We start from the raw sequence: 19896 nt of genomic DNA, 5'->3' as shown, positions 1-19896 counted from the left end.
CCCACAGCCCCCTAACCTTAGGGAACCCGACCACCAGTACAGCAACGTCCAGCAGGCAGCACTACCACAAAACTGCAATAACACTTTTCTCACCCTAGGACTGTTTAAAAGTTGAAGTGTTGACAGTGAAAAGTGTTACATGTCTGGAAACCGTTTTCTTTGCAACTCTAATCAAAGTGGTGTTGCTACATATGTTCGATACCTACTTGCTAATATACTTACCTGCAAGAAGATCCTTTTATATATATTTTTGCTATATAAAATGCTATATAAAAACAATTGGCCTGGAGTTTGTCATTGATTGTGTGCCTCCTTTATTGCCTGTGTGTGTACAACAAACGCTCTGCATTACCGTCTGATAAGCCTAACTCACCACACTAACACAAAAGAGATCATTAGTATTGTATTCTTTAGCGTCTGTTAAGTACCAAGGGAACATCTGTACTCTGCACACTATATATCATTTTGGACAACTATATACAGAGCCAGAAGACTGAAAATTCCAGCAGGGACTAAGCAAGTGCTGCAACGTGTCATCGATTCAGCAGACCTAACACTGCATACCATGCAGGGGCGTGCATGGCACATAGGTGGTAAGAGGGTTGCTGGCTCCAATGCCACAATGGACACTTACACCATGAGCAATGGCTGGAGTCACCCCACATACAGTGAACAATAAACCTGTTAGCTGGACTGATCAGGAACACGCCATGGGTAGACTGAAATCAACTAAACCTCACTCCTGTCCACCCTCTCCCACACTCCATGCTGAATCCACTCATTAGGGGACAAACCTGGCCGGCTGATGGTGTGGTTGGCCTAACAGTATTCACAAGCCCAATGATAACAGAAATCACCTTGCCTATATGCCAGACACTACATTCGCAATCCGCCATACTTCAGTTTGTATTAGTGTGACCTTACAGCCAGCCACCCACTCCTATTTTTTTTTTTAAGATCTCTTTTATTGCTTTATAATTGCATGAAAACGCATACAGAACAAAATAACTTCCCATCTTTTTGTAACCCCCCACTCCCCCTCCCCCCTTTCGCACTTCTCATCAATTATACAGAGGTGTTTGTTCGGTTCACAAATTAGTCACTTATTTGGTCTCTTGTACGATCTTTAACAGGAATGTCTTGGACAACTATACATGATCTGACTCTGATAAATTTGCCTCTGCATCAGAGTTAGAAATGTCAGGTGTTCTAAAATTGTCCAGTATTGTGTTCCAATGCTGAGCATTGTCTCCAGTTCCTAGGCCCCTGAGTGTTTCCCTTAGTAATACTGTCCCTTCAGTATCCGCCCATTTGATTAATGCATTTCTCCAACGATTTATCTGTGGGCCCTTCAGATCTTTCCAGTGTGAAGTTATTTCTCTCCTTGCTAGTATCAGAGCCAGGTCTATGAATCGGTTTGTGATTTTATGCTTGCTGGGGAGGGGGAATCTCCCAAAACCGCCACCATGGCTGATCTGGATAATGTTCGGCCCGTGCAAGTGGAGAGTGCCTCAAATATCCCCGTCCAGTAGTCCTCGATTAGTGGGCAACTCCAGAGCATGTGCAGCAACTCTGCTGCTAGTTCTGCACACCGAGGGCAGCTGGCATTTTCTACACCATAAATCTTTGATATCATATAGGGGGTTAAGTAAGCTCTGTGATAAACATATATGTTTATTAATTTAAACCTGCCATTTCTGGAAACTGTATATATGTGTGTGGTTATACTGGTCCATTGTGTGTCATCTATTGTAACATCTAGTTCCCCCTGCCATTTGGTCTTAGGTTTATAGCCAGCCACCCACCCCTATAGTAGCCACTGCCTATTCCGTGTAATGATTCAGACTTCCCTGCTTTATCCTTGAGTGGCCTGTCTGATACTCAATATTAAAAAAAAAACTTTTGATTAACTCTCCTGTGAGTACCTGTTTGTGACCCGACACTGAACTGTTATATACAAACCCCTATTCCACAGTCCCAGTTGGCTGCCTAATCTTGTCCCCCCCCCTTTCCTGTTGGTCGTTTCCCACAGTCCTCGGCTAGTAACCCCCCTTACTGAATCCCAATCTGTCTTATATGTTGAGTCCAGTCCAAATAAGGGTAGCTACATAGGTGCTGCTCAGTCGAGCATTCTTGTGTAGCATTACTAGAACCCAGAGAGGCCATCAGACTGATCCATATGGAACCAGTGTTTCTCACTCTCGTAGACCAACCACTGAGAGATGAATTGTAAGTGGGCAGCCCAATAGTACTTGAGGATATTCGGGCAGGCCACTCCCCCACTTTCTCTAGGCCGCATGAGTAAAGAGTTACAGATCCTCCATTGCTTACCATTCTTAATAAAGCAAAAGTCCCACTGTAAGTGAGTGATAGTATCTCGGGCAGCCTGGCTGTGGCAAAGACGCATTATGGTGAAAACAGGGCTGTCTTACTCTGACAAAAATGAGCAGCAGCAAACCGGTCTCTAATGGGCCATCACTAACAAGTTTTGTCATTTATATCCAAACTTTGGAGTGCGTGCCAAAAGGGAAGGGAATACAAGTACTCTTCAAAAGCCCGAGCCCTCCCCAACTTCTAATAATCATACTGTGGATACTTTTACAAATTTGTTGTGTCTGCCAGACCCAAATAGTATGATTGTCATCATGTGTTTGAATGCATGTTTTAAAACTTTAACAGACGTTGTCTGCAATGATGGAAACAGTTGAGATAGATTTTAAAATAGCCAATGAAACTGAATATTTGCAAAAAATTCAGAGGGGGCCACAATTATTATTCCCCCACTGGGGGAAGGAGTGGCCTCACATTTAAAAATTTGAAGACTGGTGGTGTAGAGTGTAGTGGCTTTGTGCTGGTGGAGTTAGTATTATGTGGATTGGTATAGAGAGGTGTACCATTGTGTGGCGTGGGTTTGCAGGGAGTGACATAGCTTAGAGTGTACTGGCATAGAATGGAGTGCTATTTTGTGGTGTGAAGTGAGGTGTGGAATAGTTTAGTTTAGTTTAGTTTAAAGGATTTATAAAGCGCGTAGTTACCCTAAGGCATCCCAGCGCTAACATAACATGACCAGTGCCGGCAACAGGAGAATTCAGAGAGTTACCTACAGAAAAGAATAGTCTTAAGTTTTTTTCTAAAAAGCTGCTCTGAGGGTTCATAGCGAAGCTCAGAGGGAAGATCGTTCCAGAGGCGAGCGGCCTTGGTGGAAAAAGAATTGGCTCCCCAAGCTCTCTTAGACCGCAAAATGATGACATGTCGGGAGGAGGAGGACCTCAGACTTCGAGGAGGGGCATAGAGATACAGCCGCTTTCTAAAGAACATCGGGCCCTTATCTTGAAGAGCTCTGTGGACAATGCACAGGGCTTTAAAGTGGGTGCGCTGCTTAATGGGGAGCCAGTGAAGTGTTGAAAGAGCAGGCTTTGCAGATAAATGTCTAGGAAGATTAATAAGAAGCCTGGCTACTGCATTCTGGACTGTCTGTAGTTTTTTTATGACATAGGCCGGGGAGCTGAGAAACAGCGAGTTCCCATAGTCCAAGCGGGAAAGGATCAAAGTTTGAACGAGGATTCTTCTGGCCGTAGGGGGAAGAAGATAAAAAAAATTCCTGAGTACTCTTAAAATGCCAAAACATGTAGAGGAGACTCTCTTTGCTTGATAATCCATAGTCAGGCGAGAATCCAACCAAAAACCAAGGGTTTTTACCTGGGTCTTGGGAGGAGGAAGGTTGTTGAAAGCCTCCGATTGCAGTGAGAGGGGAGAGGCTGGGGAGCCATTGCCTAATACAATGACTTCTGACTTTCCATCATTAAATTTAAGCTTAGACTGGATCATCCAATCTCCAATGTCTTTCATACAACATGAAAGATTGGCTGCAGACGAGTCCCCAGAACTAGATAGTGATACCACAAGCTGAGTGTCGTCGGCATAGGTGACCAAGGATAGATTATAGGGAGCGATCACTTTAGCCAGCGGGGATAGATAAACATTAAAAAGAGTTGGACTCAGGGAGGAGCCTTGAGGGACTCCACAAGTCAATGGAAAGATATCAGAAAAGAAGGCTTGATCCAAGACTTGAAAAGATCTTCCTTTGACAAAAGCGGACAGCCAGGACAATGCTAAACCTCCTATCAACAGAGAAGGTTGTGGTCCACCGTATCTAAAGCTGCGCTAAGATCAAGTAAAATCATGGCTACATAAGCCCCTTGGTCCAGGAGTTGCCGGGCTGACTCCGTCACTGTAAGGAGGGCTGACTCCGTGCTATGGTGGGCTCTAAAGCCCATTTGAGTAGGGTGGAGAAGTTCATGGCTCTCTAGGTAGCTGGTTAATTGGTAGTTAACATGTTTCTCCAGGATTTTTGTTGAGATGGGGAGGAGAGCAATGGGTCTATAATTCTCCAGCAAAGAGGGGTCCGATTTAGGCTTTTTTAAAAGAGGCTTAATGATGGCATGCTTAAACAATGGAGGGAGAGAACCTGAGGATAAAGAATGATTCAATATTTTTGTAAGGGGAGGGACAACAATATCTGAAACCCGCGAGAGGATGGCAGGAGGGGCGGGGTCAAGGGGGGAGCCCGATTTAATTTGAAGAAGGAGGTTGGTAGTTGCAGCATCCGTGAGAGGTGCAAAGACAGTTAATATGCTTCCGGAGAGGACAGGATCCATTGTTTGATACTCTAATGCCTCTAGGGAAGGAGAAGAAGAGAACTCAGAATATATCTTAATGACTTTGTCATTGAAGTAAGATGCCAGGCGATTACTGTATTCAATGGAGGGTTCTGTGGGAGGGGCAGGCATAGGGGTTATGGTTAATTCTTTAAAAATCTGAAAAATTTCCTTTTGTGAGCAGGAGGAGTTTTCTATTTTTGTGCCATAATAAGAGGACTGGGCGGCTTTAATATTTTGGTGGTAGAGTCTGATAGATTGCCTATATATTTCTCTATCGGTGGGGCTGTAGTTCTTTCTCCAGGATCTTTCTAACTTTTTGCACTTCTTTCTTAATTCTAACAAAAGAGGAGAGAACCAAGGTTTAGCCTTGTGGGGGGGCTTGTTGGCTCTTGATTTGATGGGCAGAACACCATCCAAAGAGGAGGAGATCCACTCATTAAATAAGTCTAAAGAGGTAGGGGAGCTGCTGACCCCGAGGGAGGCCTGGAGAGCAGCACGCCACTCCCTAAGAGCCAACTTCGACCAAATACGCCCAGAGGTTAAAGGGGTAGAATGCAAGTCTAGAGTGACCTTATAAGGAAAAGAGAAAGATAGAAGGAAATGATCTGTCCAAGGTAAAGGCAGGGACGGCAGGGTGGTAAGAGCAGAGAGATTGCTGAATAAAAGGTCCAAAGTATGGCCTTTGGTATGAGTAGAACCTATTACATGTTGAGTTAAATCAAGCGCAGAGAGGGACGCAAGTAAAGATCTGGCGTGCGGACAATTTTCATTATCAAGGTGGATGTTGAAATCCCCAAGGATAGTAAAATTAGGGGATTTACAAATAAGACTCGCTGCGGCTTCCGGTAAGGAATCCAAAAAGCGAGTGCCAGGTCCCGGGGGTCGATAAAGAAGCATTCCGGAAAAGGTAAAAGTGTGAGAAAGATAGAGAGAGAAAATTAAGCTTTCACAGTCCGAGATATCAGAGGGGGATGTGGTGCACCGAAAAATATTTTTGTAGATAATGGCTATACCACCACCTCTTCCACGGGGTCGATCTGCATGCGCCATAGAGTAGGTGGAGGGTAGAGAGTTGCAAATATCTACCGCTGAGTCATTACCCCACCAGGTTTCGGTAAGGAACAGGGCATCGGGGGAGAGGTCTTCTAAGAGGGTGTAGATGTGTAGGGAATGGGCTGGTAAAGAACGACAGTTGAGGAGCAATATTTTGCTCACTTGGGGTAGAGGGGAAACAGAAGGTAGAACAACCTTAGAGGGACTAGGACAGCCCGGGCAGAAAGAAGAAGCGTGGGACCCAGAGGATACTGAGAGGGGTGGGCAAGACCCTACCCCTCTCAATGCGTGGAGCTGCAAGGGAGAATAGACTAACCTATTTATAGTAGAAAGAGCAGCGTCTCTGGGCTCTGGGCACTTCATGGCACGGACGGGCGCAGACGGGCTTGCCTTTGGCGCGCCCGCTGCGCGCGGCCGCTGCGCGCGGCCGCTGCGCGTCCGGCGTCCGTCCGGCATTAAATAAACCGGGGAAGCCGATCGAGGCTTAAGGGCCGAAAAACAACTAGACCGCTAACAAAAATGGCGGTCTAGTTGGTCCCAACCAGGAAGGAGGGAGGAAAAAAATAATGGAGCTACCGGAGGCCACTGAACACGGGCCCCGGAGTTCCAATAAAACGAAAACCAAAGTTATGCCCCCAAAGACACAAATGTACACAAAAATGTGCCCCCAATACAGGTGAGTCCAACAAATAAAAATAATCGTTTTTCCTTGTTTCTAGATTTTTAAAAAAAAGAATTGCCCCAGATAAAGAGTGAAGGCAAAACATATGACCTTCAAGAATTAAAATGCCCAGTAAAACAGTACAATTTACAGCTAAAACATTAGTTTCCTAATAAAATTACATAAAAATGCTCACACGATCATGTCATGTCAGGAATAGTGTTGCATTCAGTAAGGTGGAGTGGCACTGTGTGGCTTGTAGTTACATTTAGTGGAGAACAGCCATCCTGAAACACTCAGATCATACATAAGGATGGAATTATGACAAAATAGAAAATATTGATATTCCAGCCATGGAAATAAAGGATTACACCATGTACGAAGAAGCATTTTGTAGGAAAATGGCTCCTTGTTACAGTTACCCCCCCCCCCCACTTTTTGCCTGATATTGATACTGACTTCACTTGAGAGTGTGCTGGGGTCCTGCTAACCAGGCCCCAGCACCAGTGTTCTTTCACTAAAAATGTACCATTGTTCCCCATTTGGCACACCCCTGGCACACAGATACGTCCCTTGTAAACGGTGTCAGTGGTACCAAGGGCCCTGTGACCAGGGAAGGTCCCTAAGGGTTGCAGCATATTTTGTGCCACCCTAAGGGACTCCTCACCTAACACATGCATGCTGCCATTGGAGATTGTGTGTGTTGGTGGGGAGAAAAAGGCAAAGTCGACATGGCATCCCCCTCAGGATGCCATGCAAACCAAATACTGCCTGTAGCACAGGTAAGTCATCCCTCTAGCAGGCTTTAAAGCCCTAAGGCAGGGTGCACTACACCACAGGTGAGGGCATAGCTGCATGAGCAATATGTCCCTACAGTGTCTAAGACCATCTTTAGACATTGTAAGTGAAGTGTGGCCATATTAAGTATACGGTCTGGGAGTTTGTCAAAACGAACTCTACAGCTCCATAATGGCTACACTGAATACTGGGAAGTTTTGTATCAAACTTCTCAGAATAATCAACCCACACTGATGCCAGTGCTGGATTTATTACACAATGCACACAGCGGGCATCTTAGAGATACTCCAGTATTTTACCCAGTCCTTCAGTGCAGGACTGACTGGTCTGTGCCAGCCTGCCACTGAGTGACGAGTTTCTGTCCTCCTGGGGTGAGAGCCTTTGTGCTCTCAGAGGCCAGAAACAAAGCCTGCACTGGGTGGAGGTGCTTCACACCTCCCCCCTGCAGGAACTGTGACACCGAGCAGTGAGCCTCAAAGGTTCAGGATTTGTGTTACAATGCCTCAGGGCACTCCAGCTAGTGGTGATTCCTGCCCCCCCAGACACAGCCCCCAATTTGGCAGCAAGTCCGGAGGAGTTAATGAGAAAAACAAGGAGGAGTCACCCTCCAGCCAGGACAGCCCCTAAGGTGTCCTGAGCTGATGTGACCTCTTTCTTAGAAAATCCATCTTGCTTTGGAGGATTTCCCCCAACAGGATTAGGGATGTGCTCCCCTCCCCAAAAGGAGGAGGCACAAGGAGGGTGTAGCCACCCTCAGGGACAGTAGCCATTGGATACTACCCTCCAGCACTAAAACAACCCCCTAAATTTAGTATTTAGGGGTGATTGTGAGCCCAAGAAAATAGATTTCCTGACGCCCTAAAGAAGAAGGACTGCTGACCTGAAAGCCCTGCATAGAAGACAGAGACAAATGACTTGGCCCCAGCCCTACCGGCCTGTCTCCAGACTCAAAGAACCTGCAACAGCGACACATCCAGTGGGACCAGCGACCTCTGCCGACTCAGAGGACTGACCTGCAACGGTAGTAACAATAAAAATCACTGTAATAATAATGATGTTAATATTAGTAGTGATATTAGTAGTGATAGTGATAGCGATAATGACCAAGGGGAGGGGGCCGTGTGAATTCAAAAGGCAAATCCTTATAGTGGCTGCTTCCATATGAAGAGAAAAATAGAGCCAGACTATAAAGTGTTATAAGATGTTTTGGGGCAGGGGGGTGTGGTGGGGGGGGAAATGGACCGGGGGATGACACGGTGATATGAACATCAATAATATGTATAAGGATTGGGGTATGAATAACGGAATAGGTTATGCCAAAAAGGTCAATGACTAGTGGATGGTGAGCATCGGTTTTTATCATAGGTTATACGGTAGCTTTCTACCTTTCTGCCGGGGGGGGTGGGGGGAGTCATCTGAGTCCAGGAGGGGAGGGATGGTGTGTTAGGTATGAGTGGATGTACCTGCATGGGTATGGTAGCAGGAATGGTATATTCCCACTACATGGTATTTTGTGGAGTTCTCTGGGGGTAATCTGACCCTAGTGTCCGGAGATGAAGGATGACCAGGTCTGGAGAAACACCTCCGTTCTGTCCTGTAAACTGTAGATAAGTCAGTCGTGTGTGGCTGCTTGGTACATTGCTGTCAACCATTCATCATGGGAGGGGTGCACGCCAGTGTCTAAGGATGCATAATTTGGCCGTTGCTAGCGCAGTGTGTAGGAGTCTACTTTGAGTTCGTGTGATCTTATGTAGTTCTCCCATGTCGTGTAGCAATAGCAGAGATGGGGTGAGAAGTGGTGGGAGGGGTAGGGATTCTCGGAGGGTGTTTCCCACTGTTCTCCAAAAAGGTTGTACGGCTGTGCAATCGTGTAGGATATGGAGTAAGTCACAGTGTGTGTGTGGGCACCTCCAGCAGTTTGCATGGGGGAGAAGTCTTGCCATATGTAATTTTTGTGGGGTCCAATACCAATCATGTAGTGTCTTAAAGAGGCAGAATTTCAGACGAGCCTCACGTGCTCCGCAGTCCCTGGCTTCGATCAGGTCAGTCCAGTCCAGTCCTCCAGGTCATATTCAGTTTGTAGGTGCGTCTGCCATTTGTTTTTGAGGGAAGTCAGGAGTGGGAGTGAAAAGAGGTGGCGATTCAGCAATGCCTGGAGTCCCGACATCGCACCTTTCATCTTCCCCCATGTCTCTAGATAGTGTAGTATAGGAGAGCGCGGGAGCTGTCGGGGAAGGGCACCTAGTCTCTGTTTAAGACAATGTCTGAGTTGGAGGTAGCGCCATGAGTGGCATTCCGGGAGGTTGAATTCCACCTGTAGGTCCCTAAACGTTTTCCAGGTTTCCCCTGATATAAGTTGGTCCACTCGTCTGACGCCTCGTTGACCCCAATCTTTCCAGGTAATAGTTTTCCCTCCGATTTGGAACCCTTTGTTGCCCCATAACGGAGCCTTGTCATGTAAGTGGGGGTCTATCTTAAGGAGCCGATGTACCCGCTGCCAGGTTTTCTTCATAGCTCCTATCATAGGATTGGTGGGTCGGGGGCATTTTTGGCTCGTATCGTATAATAGCTGGAGGCCGTAGGGTGCCCCTGTAAGGGCTCGTTCTACGTCCACCCATAGCGACGGGGTTGTTACAGTCGGGAGTAGGAGGGCCATTTGTGAAAGATGTAACGCGTACGAATAGTGTTCGATCGAGGGAAGGCTTAGTCCACCGCATTCCCGACGGGCTATCAAGGTGGTTTTGGGTAGTCGTGGGCGCATGGATCCCCAAGCAAAGGAGCGGATACAGCAGCCTATCTCTCTTAATACAGGTAAGGGGATCTGTAAGGGGAGCATATAGGAACCTCGGCAAGGTTACCATTCGCACCGCCTGTACTCTGCCCCACATGGAGAGGTTCAGTTGGCCCCATTTCTCAAAGTCCCGTTTCATGGTATTGATCAGTGGGTCTATATTGTCTGGCACCACATTGACCAACCCTGTATTTATGTCAATTCCTAGATATCTTAGTCGGGAGTGTTTCCATTTAATCGGTAAGCCTTGTATGGAGGCACTCACTGTGACTGGGGAAAGTGGTAGAGCTTCGCACTTGTCCCAATTGATTCGATATCCTGATATGCATTCAAATTCCGTTAGAATCTCCCTCAGGGCAGTGATGGAAGTGGGCAGGTCAGTGAGGGTAAGTAAGATATCATCTGCGTATAAATATATGTCAGATTTTCCGCCTGGTAGCGGGATTCCTGATATGAGGTTGGAACTACGGATGGCTGCCGCCAGAGGCTCTACCGCGAGTAGAAATAGGAGGGGTGATAGTGGGCATCCTTGACGTGTCCCTCTCCGAATCTCAAAAGTGTCCGACAGAAACCCCCCACAGTTTACCTGTGCTGTCGGGGAGCCATATAGGAGGCCCACCTTGTTAATGAAGCCTTCTCCTAACCCGAATCGTTTCAAGATTTCGAAGAGGTACCACCATTCTATTCGGTCGAACGCTTTCTCAGCATCCAACGAGAGGACTAGAGCTTCTTCTCGTGTATCGCGGGCGGCCCAAATGGCATGGAAAAGTGTGCAGAGGTGATTCCTGGAGGAGCGGCCCGGTACAAAGCCTACTTGGGAGTGATGGATTAACTAAGGAATAACTTTAAGGCGGGTGGCCAGTATTCCCGCTAATATTTTAATATCTCCATTCAATAGGGAGATAGGGCGATAGCTTCCGCTAAGAAGTGGGTCTTTTCCGGGTTTCGGCAAGACTGTGATAGTGGCTTTATTAGACATAGGATGTATGGAGCCTTCTCTTTCGGCTCCTTGAAATGCCTCGTATAAGACGTCTACAGTGTCGGTTCCTGTCCATTTATAGAATTCAGATGTAAACCCATCCTCCCCCGGTGCTTTGTGATATGATAGATTATCTATTGCTTGTTGTATCTCTTCCTTACTAATATCCCCTTCTAGAAGAGCCCTGCCTTCTGTAAGATGGGGGGTGTGCGTCCGCTGCAGGAATGCGTCTAAGCGGGGAGTCTTCCGATGTTTCTGAGGAATATAAAGTTTGGTAGTACCGGCCGAATTCTTCTGCAATCGCCTGGGGGTGTGTAATGAGTAAGTTATCCTGGGTGCGTAGTGCCGGTATAGCAAGTGTTGTTTCCCGTTGGCGTAGTTGGGCAGCCAGTAAGCGGCCCGCTTTCTCTCCATGTTCATAGTGGCGTCCCTTCCGCCGTTGTAGGGCATATTCTGCCTGTGAGGTGTAGAGGGTGTTAAGCTCCATTTTAGCCTGTTCTAGGGAGCGGCGATTAGGGGGGGTGAGTTGCTGTGTGTATTTTCTCATGGCCAATGTTATTGTGTCTTCTAACGTGCGTTGTCGGGCCAGTCTGTTGGCATTGGAGATAGCTGCATCTCTCATTAATTGCCCTCTGATAGTTGCTTTAGCTGCAGCCCAGAGAAGTTGTGGTGAGGTCACTGAGCCTTATTGTCCTTCAAGTATGTGGCCATATGGGTCTTAAGTTGTTCCTTCCCAGTCGGGGATCGGTATCTAGTGTTAGGGAGGCGCCAGGGTTTACGGCCGGGTGTAATCATTCCGAGTTCCAGGGTTATTACTACCGGAGAGTATCTGATAGTGCGGCTACCAGTATTTCTATTGACTTAACCGCTTGTAGTATTCTATGATTAAGTAAGAAATAGTCTAACCGTGACTGGGTCCGTGGACCGAAAGAGACAAAAGTATATTCCCTATTGGAAGGGTGGGAGAGACGCCAACAATCTATTAGGCCATGATCTGAGAGGATATCTTTGAAAACGGCTCTATCTGCATTGTTACCCGCGTCAAGACCAATTGATCGGTCTAGGAGGGCATCTTGGACTATGTCCAAGTCCCCCCCAAGAATATATTGTGAGGCACCTATCTGTGTCAGAAGACGATTGAGGGAGAGGAAAAAGGTGCGCTTCGAGCCGGTGTGGGCGTATATGGAGCCTATGCATATTGTGGAGGATCCCACCACTAGTTTAGCCAGTACGTAGCGTCCCTCTGGGTCATGCCATGTTTTAATTAGTCGGAATTGCAGGGAGTGACGCAGGAGTATTGCCACTCCACATTTTCTTCCCGTTCCCTGTGTACCTGCCAACATGGGTGGTGTTCCGCTTTATATTACTTTCCCCACCCAATCTCTACGTAGTTTCTCTGATTCCGTTGAGGAGAGGTGCGTTTCCTGAAGTAGAGCAATGTCGGTATGTTTGGAGCGGAGATAGGACAGTATCTTCTGTCGTTTAATATAATGGGTCATGCCGTGTACATTCCAGGACAGTGCCGTGAGTGGGGTTGTCGATCCCGAGGGCGCCGGGTGTGTCATGGTTTATGGTGTATTGAATATGTTATGGTCCGTGTGGTGGGACCAGGAAGTAAGTAAGGACTGTGCTGGGAGGCGAGGAATATGGATTTCTTGTTCAGTTAGGCCTTGGGAGGTTGGGAGAGTTCCCCTTGGTCACAATACGAAAAATATAGAGGAGAAGGGAAAAGAAAAGAGAGGGAGGGAGGGAGGAGGATGGAGAGAAATAGCGTGGAGTGTGCAGAGAGAGATGGACAGCGATTAAAAATAATTGGTGAAAGTAATAGAGAATAAAAAAGAAAAGGAAAAAGGAATAGCAAATGGAAATTGGTCAGAGGGTGAAAACACTCACTACTGTCTAAAAGCCTTCTAATCTGCGGGTCTAACCTGTAAGGCCCGCGCGCCGGTAGGGTATTATATCAATGGGGCATGATGAGGGAATAGATGCTTTGTTCCTGGTATCATGGGACCTCCCGGGGGGGAGGAGGGGGGCCCCAGTCGTGTGGGTGCATAAATAGGTGCATGAGGTGCCGGGGTGGGCTGGGCATGGGCCCGGGGTAGATATTATGGTCCAAGAACGAGGAGGGAGGAGGGAGGAGGGAGGGGGGAGGGGGAGAGGGACAGTCCCGGGGCCATGTGCCACAGGACCTCCTGCTACACGTTCTGTGCTTATCATCAGTTAAGACATCTTAGAATATGAGAATTCTTAGTATTTTATGATGGCCTGCGGTGTTGTATTTTGAGTGTTCGTCCGGGAGCATGCCCCCTGTGGTAGTCTTGGAGCCGCCATGACACAGAGTTGTGTTAGTCTGATTACTCTCTTCAGTGCGGTTGTTATATGCCTGAGAGTTAGCTGTGCTGTTCTACAAGTATATCTATGTGTTACATTGTGGCAATCAGCATTTGATAAATGTGTTTTTAGTAGGTCCCCACTCCCCTATTGGGTGAGCAGCAGATGTGGTGAATGGGCATGTCACTTATCTGTCCCATGGTGAAGAGTAGATGTTCTAGACGCGGGTCCGGATCTCCGTGGCAGCTGTCTTACTGTGGGTTTAGTGTTCAGCATGTTGATCTTCTGATGGTGGTTTCAGGGGGGGAGCGGGATTTGTCTCTGCCCGTGTCTTGAGTGTGATCAATCACTGCTTGCAGGATGTGCTCCTGGGATTCCTGTGTCTTTGGGGACCGATCATATCCTCAGCCTCTTTTTTGCGAAGGGGGACGTTGAGTCTGGGGCCATTGAGTTGGCAGACTAATAGCAGTTTCTGTATGCGGCGCTGGGGAGTCCGGACGGCCGTGGGCGGTGTCCATAGATTGCGGGGTCACACTATGTACATAAGCGCTGAGGTCCTCCGGGTCAGTGAAGTCTCTGGATGTGCTGTGATGTGTGATCCACATACGTGCTGGTTCAAAAAGACCATACTTGATGTCTAGAGATCTCAATTGCGGACGTAGGGCAAGAAATGCTCTTCTTCTGTCATTTGTTAACCTTGAGAAGTCTGCTGCCACTCTGATTTCGTGTCCATCCAGTGATATCGGTTGTCGTGCTTTAGCTGTTGAGATGACCTGGCGGGCTTGTTCATGGCGCAGGAAACATGCAATGATAGGGCGCGGTTTATTTGCAGACGCTTTGTGTGAAGGACCAATTCTGCACCCTCTGAAATTCTGGAGGTGGTGAAAACTCTATGCCGAAGTGGTTGGTCAGCAGTGAGCTAAGAAAGGTTTTGATATCTGATCCTTCTTTTTGTTCCGGTATGCCGAAAAAGCGTACATTGTCTCTACGACTTCAGTCCTCCAGTTCAGTAAGTTTAGCTCTGAGCGACTTTAGTTCTTCTTCCTGATCAGGGGTTGTTGCTATATGGTCTTCTACTGCAGACAGGCGCTGATCTAGGTTATTTGCTGTTTCTCTGAAGCCTGCTATATCAGCGCGGATTGAGGAGGATGCTAAAGTTAAGTCTGTTATTTTTAAGTCCATTGCCTCCAGGCGTCGTCCAACTGAGGCAATCTCTTGCAGTATACGGTCTGTGGCGTCTAGTGCGGGTTGATCTACCGGGGGAGATGTATACCCCTGTGATGCCGTTTGTGCCGTCATAGCTTTGGGTTGAGCAATGGCTTCCGAGAATAGCAGTTGACGAGAATGTTTACTTGCGGTCTTGTCGTTGGGCATTGTTCTCAAGGGGTGGAAATCAATTAGGAGATATTATTTTAAGAGCTAGCACTTGTAGGTCCACGGAAAGTTTCCTCGATTTCCAAGGATGGGTCAGACCTTGGGGTATAGGATCTGCTGTGGTCTGCTAAGCTTTAGAGCGTGATATATAGAGGATTAGAATATGCTCAGTTTCTGATAGAGGTCCATTGATATAAAGCTGAAGAGAGATCAATGAATTTGAGTGTGATGCAGCGTGCAACAGGGGGGGGGGTATCTTGTCTATGTTTTATTTTAGATCAGTCTCTTATTGTGGTACCCAGTATCATGGTTCTTGTTTGTGGGAGGGCAATTGGCTGTTTGGTTGGAGGATCGGGTTGCGTAGTGTGACACGTGTTGTTCTACTCTTCCTCCTTCTTCCTATTCCGGCTTTCCTCCCCCTTCTTTATCGTTCCTTATGTGAGAAATCTTTGTCCCTCTGTTGCTCTTTGAGATCCTTTCTCTGTCTCCCTTTTGTCTTCCTTCTCCCTTTTCCTCTGCCTCCCCTCTGGGTGTCGTGGAGGTTCTTATTCTTTGCGCGCTAGATCATAAACAAGGGGGGGGGGGCTGGTCGTCGTGGTTGTCCTCAGCCTAGGTCCCGCAGTGGTCCATCCTCCTCGGGGTCCCCTCTCCCTCCATCCGCATGAGGGGGCAGTGCGGCGCTCCAGCACCCGGGGAGTCGAGGCGGAAGAGGGCCGATCCGGGCGCCTCCCTCGCGACGCGCCCCGGGCCCGTGTGGCACCGCACCTTAGTCCGCGGCAGCTCGGAGGCCGCATTTGCTCTCGCGTCTCCGGACGCGTCTGCCGTCGCTCGGGTCCCACAACTTCGCCCCTCCGGAGGCCCCCTCCCTCCGCCAGCCGGGAGGCCACACTAGGGGTCAGGATCGCAGGGGGAAGACCCTCTGTTTGCCAGCTTGACCTGCCCGGCACGCGGAGATCTTTTCTCAGGCGGCCATTTTCTTCGACAGCCAGACCACGCCCCCTCTCCATTGCTTTCAATGCAAAACCCGACACCTACTTTGCAAACTTCACCCAGCCGCCTCTGTGCCACTGAGGGTGTATTTTGTGTGCCTGTTTGTGACCCCCCCCTCCCCCCCAGTGCTCTACAAAACCCCCCTGGTCTGCTCCCCGAGGACGCAGGTACTTACCTTCTAGCAGACTGGAACCGGAGCACCCCTAGTCTCCATAGGCGCCTATGTTATTTGGGCCCTACTTTGACCTCTGCACCTGACCAGCCCTGTGTTGCTGGTTCTGGGTGTTTGGGGTTGACTTGAACCCCCAACCGTGTGCTGCCTATGCCGCGAAGACTGAACTTATACATGCTTTACTTACCTGCTAAACTAACTTGCACTTACCTCCCTCAGGAACTGTTGATTTTTGCACTGTGTCCACTTTTAAAATAGCTTACCATTTTTGCCAAAACTGTGTACATTACTGTTTTACTCCAAAGTTCCATATTTACCTATGCCAAGTACCTTACAATTTATGTATTTATTTGAATTCTGAATCTTGTGGTTCTAAAATAAGTTAAGAAAATAATATTTTTCTATATAAAAACCTATTGGCCTGGAGTTTGAGTGTGGGTTCTCATTTATTGTCCGTGTGTGTACAACAAATGCTTAACACTACCCTCTGATAAGCCTACTGCTCGACCACACTACCACAAATAGAGCATTAGTATTATCTATTACTGCCACTATCAACCTCTAAGGGGAACCCTTGGACTCTGTGCACACCATCTCTCACTTTGAGAGAGTATATACAGAGCCAACTTCCTACACATTTCCAATGCAATTGGTCTCACATTTGCTTGAGGTAGAGCTATTAGCATTGTAAACTCCTAACCGTACTTTTCTTGCCATATAAATTGGAAATGAAAAGTAATACAAGGTTGATGTCCAAGGCAGTTACCAAACCGCCACGAGGAGGGACAATCGTAAAGCATTTACCATTGATAACAAATAACTATGAACGAGCAATAGTGATGGGCATGGCTAAAAGCCCAAATAGATGACACCACGTCAGAAAAGCAGCACTTGGACACTGCTATGCTCGACCTCAAAAGGACTACACGTTAGAACTTGAATACAACACTATTAAGTCAATGCAGTAGCAGCAGGAGAGTAACAATTTGCAGACTAAAAGGTGAAGTGTTAGAAAGAAACACACACAAGCCAAGACAGAAACAACAACAAGCATCAAGTGATGTAAATGGACTGTCATATGGCAGGAGCATAGTGCAGGTTAGAGTGGAGAAGAGAGAGGAATAGAGTAGAATTGAATATATTGAAAAATCCTTTGCACACTTCGAAATTTGTCTGAAATAACATGTTGATCACATTTCAGTGATGCAAAGTTCTGAAATCTGAGGGGAGACACAAAGGTCCTTCCACCCAACATTCCCCGAAGTCAATGGTACCTTGCTTGTGCCGGTAGGCCAAGTGACTGCAACAGAGAAGGCCCCAAAAGGTACTGTAACAATAAGGATAACTGAGGTGAGTGTGCTAATTAAGCCTGGGATCTAAAACCATTTATGGACACCCTACAAAACCCAGTCAGTTCTAAAGAATAGATACCCAGAGGAGTGCACAGAGGGGTGGCTTGCATGGTTTCCACAAAGTATTTCAACACAGAATACCATGCAAAGGTATAACATTGAATAAAAGCACTTATTTCTTGCAATTACTGTGAATTAAACTACAGAAATATGCATGGATCCATAAACATCTTACCGCCCCCAAGTTGCACCGATAAAAACGCTATCCCATATGCGTGCCTGGGCTTACTTGCCTGTGACAGGAATGGATCACACAAGGGTCTGGTAGTACTTGCATGAGGGCTGCTGTTGAACCTGGAGTTAGCTGTTCATAATGCAGAGACTAGACACAGGCAAACAAGAGGAGTTGTGTTTTTATCAGGCCAAGTAGAGAAAGAAAGGGTGGTAGGGTTTTTGTGGATCCCTGCACATTTTTGTAGTTTACATAAAGGAGAAGAAAGGAAAAATAGTGTTTCTAATGACTGTATCACCTTCACGGGGTATTGTAGGTAAGCTACGTTTGTGGGATCCACAGACGCCACATCTCCATGGACTGCCCGGGTGTCTATTTTTTGAGAATTTCTGGGTTTGGTAGCTTCCCTTATATGGCGACGGAGCCCAAGACCAAAGACACAGGTGAACATCTTACAAAACCAGCTGGTTTTGTGATAGGTAATTTTGATCTCTCATCATTACATTTTGGGCCCTCCCTTGTCATGGTCACTTGCACACCCAAACAGGTGAGGGAACGTTCTTCTCTGGAGCCTTAGAAGAACGCTAGGTGGTAGGAAAATTGTGGCTGCCTGCAGATCCCTGGACTTTCCCACACAGAAATCCAACACATTTCTGCACTCACAACAATTTACTGCCACCAGACAAGGACCCATCACATTCATACACTACAGGATAGAATAAGTTTCACCAGGAACTTCATCCACCGCTCTCACAACATTGTAAGGAGCCTCCCGGGCGCTACTTGTGCGCAATGCCCCACTCCGTGACGAAGTACGGAGTCCAGAGCGAGGGGCTTAAAAATAAATAGAGGCGGGGACGCGAGGTCTTTTCTGCGCTCGAAAGAGAGGCGTTAGCCATTAGGTGGGCCTGTCAGCATTTCCACTTATATCTCTGCGAAAACGAGTTCAGATTCGTCACCGATCACAAGCCGTTGGTATCCCTCTTCGCAGGCTCCGCCAGGCTTGCTCCTCCACGCATCGAGAGGTGGGCTGTTCTTCTGCATTCGTATCAGTTCCAAGTGGTATGCCGCCCCGGAGTTAACAATCCTGCAGACTATCTGTCGCGACATCCTTTGCCACCGTGCTCGGAGGAACAATCAGATGAAGAGGGTGAGCGGGTAGAGAGTTTCGTAAGCATGATAGTGGACATGGCCTGCCCTACGGCTCTCACGGTAAGCGAAATTGCCAACGCCTCAGCTGGAGACGCCCTCATAAGCCGGGCGAAGGAGGCCTTACACACTCGCTCCTGGAAATGTTTCCTGGACAAACAATCGGTGTCTGACACAGATATGAGGAGAGCGATGCAACAACTGTGGAAAGTGAGGCTGGAACTCTCGGTGAGTCCTGAGGGTCTTCTCCTAAGAGGGCAATGGTTGGTGATACCCCGCAGCCTACAAGGTCGAGTGGTGGATCTGGCGCACCAAGGCCATCAAGGAACCGCAAAGACAAAGGCGTCACCGATCACAAGCTGTTGGTATCCCTCTTCGCAGGCTCTGCCAGGCTTGCTCCTCCACGCATCGAGAGGTGGGCTGTTCTTCTGCATTCGTATCAGTTGCAAGTGGTATGCCGCCCCGGAGTTAACAATCCTGCAGACTATCTGTCGCGACATCCTTTGCCACCGTGCTCGGAGGAACAATCAGATGAAGAGGGTGAGCGGGTAGAGAGTTTCGTAAGCATGATAGTGGACATGGCCTGCCCTACGGCTCTCACGGTAAGCGAAATTGCCAACGCCTCAGCTGGAGACGCCCTCATAAGCCGGGCGAAGGAGGCCCTACACACTCGCTCCTGGAAATGTTTCCTGGACAAACAATCGGTGTCTGACACAGATATGAGGAGAGCGATGCAACAACTGTGGAAAGTGAGGCTGGAACTCTTGGTGAGTCCTGAGGGTCTTCTCCTAAGAGGGCAACGGTTGGTCATACCCCGCAGCCTACAAGGTCGAGTGGTGGATCTGGCGCACCAAGGCCATCAAGGAACCGCAAAGACAAAGGCGCGCCTGCGAAGTAAGGTGTGGTTCCCAGGAATGGACACCATGGTGGACGATGTGATAGGCAAGTGTCATCCATGTGCCATCAACGCTCAGGAAAATGTCCCTGCCCCTGTCGTGACTGAGCCACCCAGCACTCGTCCCTGGTCCAGAATCAGCCTAGAATTTGGCAGTTTCCCGGATGGGCATCTGACGGCTGTGATGGTCGACACGTGTACCCGGTTCCCCATGGCAGAGTTGGTGGTGTCGACGGCGTTCAAACACGTCCGTCCTGTTCTGGAGAAGACGTTTGCTTTGTTGGGTTTAACGGATGAGTTACGAACTGACAATGGACCCCCTTTCCATGGTCAGGAGTTCCATGGTTACTTGCACTCACTGGCCATAACGCATAGAAGAATCACCCCGCAATGGCCTCAGGCGAATGGAGACGTTGAGCGCTTCATGAGGACATTGAATTGCGCCCTGCGAATAGGTG

This window comes from Pleurodeles waltl, chromosome 1_2, assembly GCF_031143425.1.
Source record: "Pleurodeles waltl isolate 20211129_DDA chromosome 1_2, aPleWal1.hap1.20221129, whole genome shotgun sequence".
Taxonomy (NCBI): domain Eukaryota; kingdom Metazoa; phylum Chordata; class Amphibia; order Caudata; family Salamandridae; genus Pleurodeles; species Pleurodeles waltl.
The sequence above is the reverse complement of the archived record's forward strand: the minus strand, read 5'-3'. Positions refer to the sequence as shown.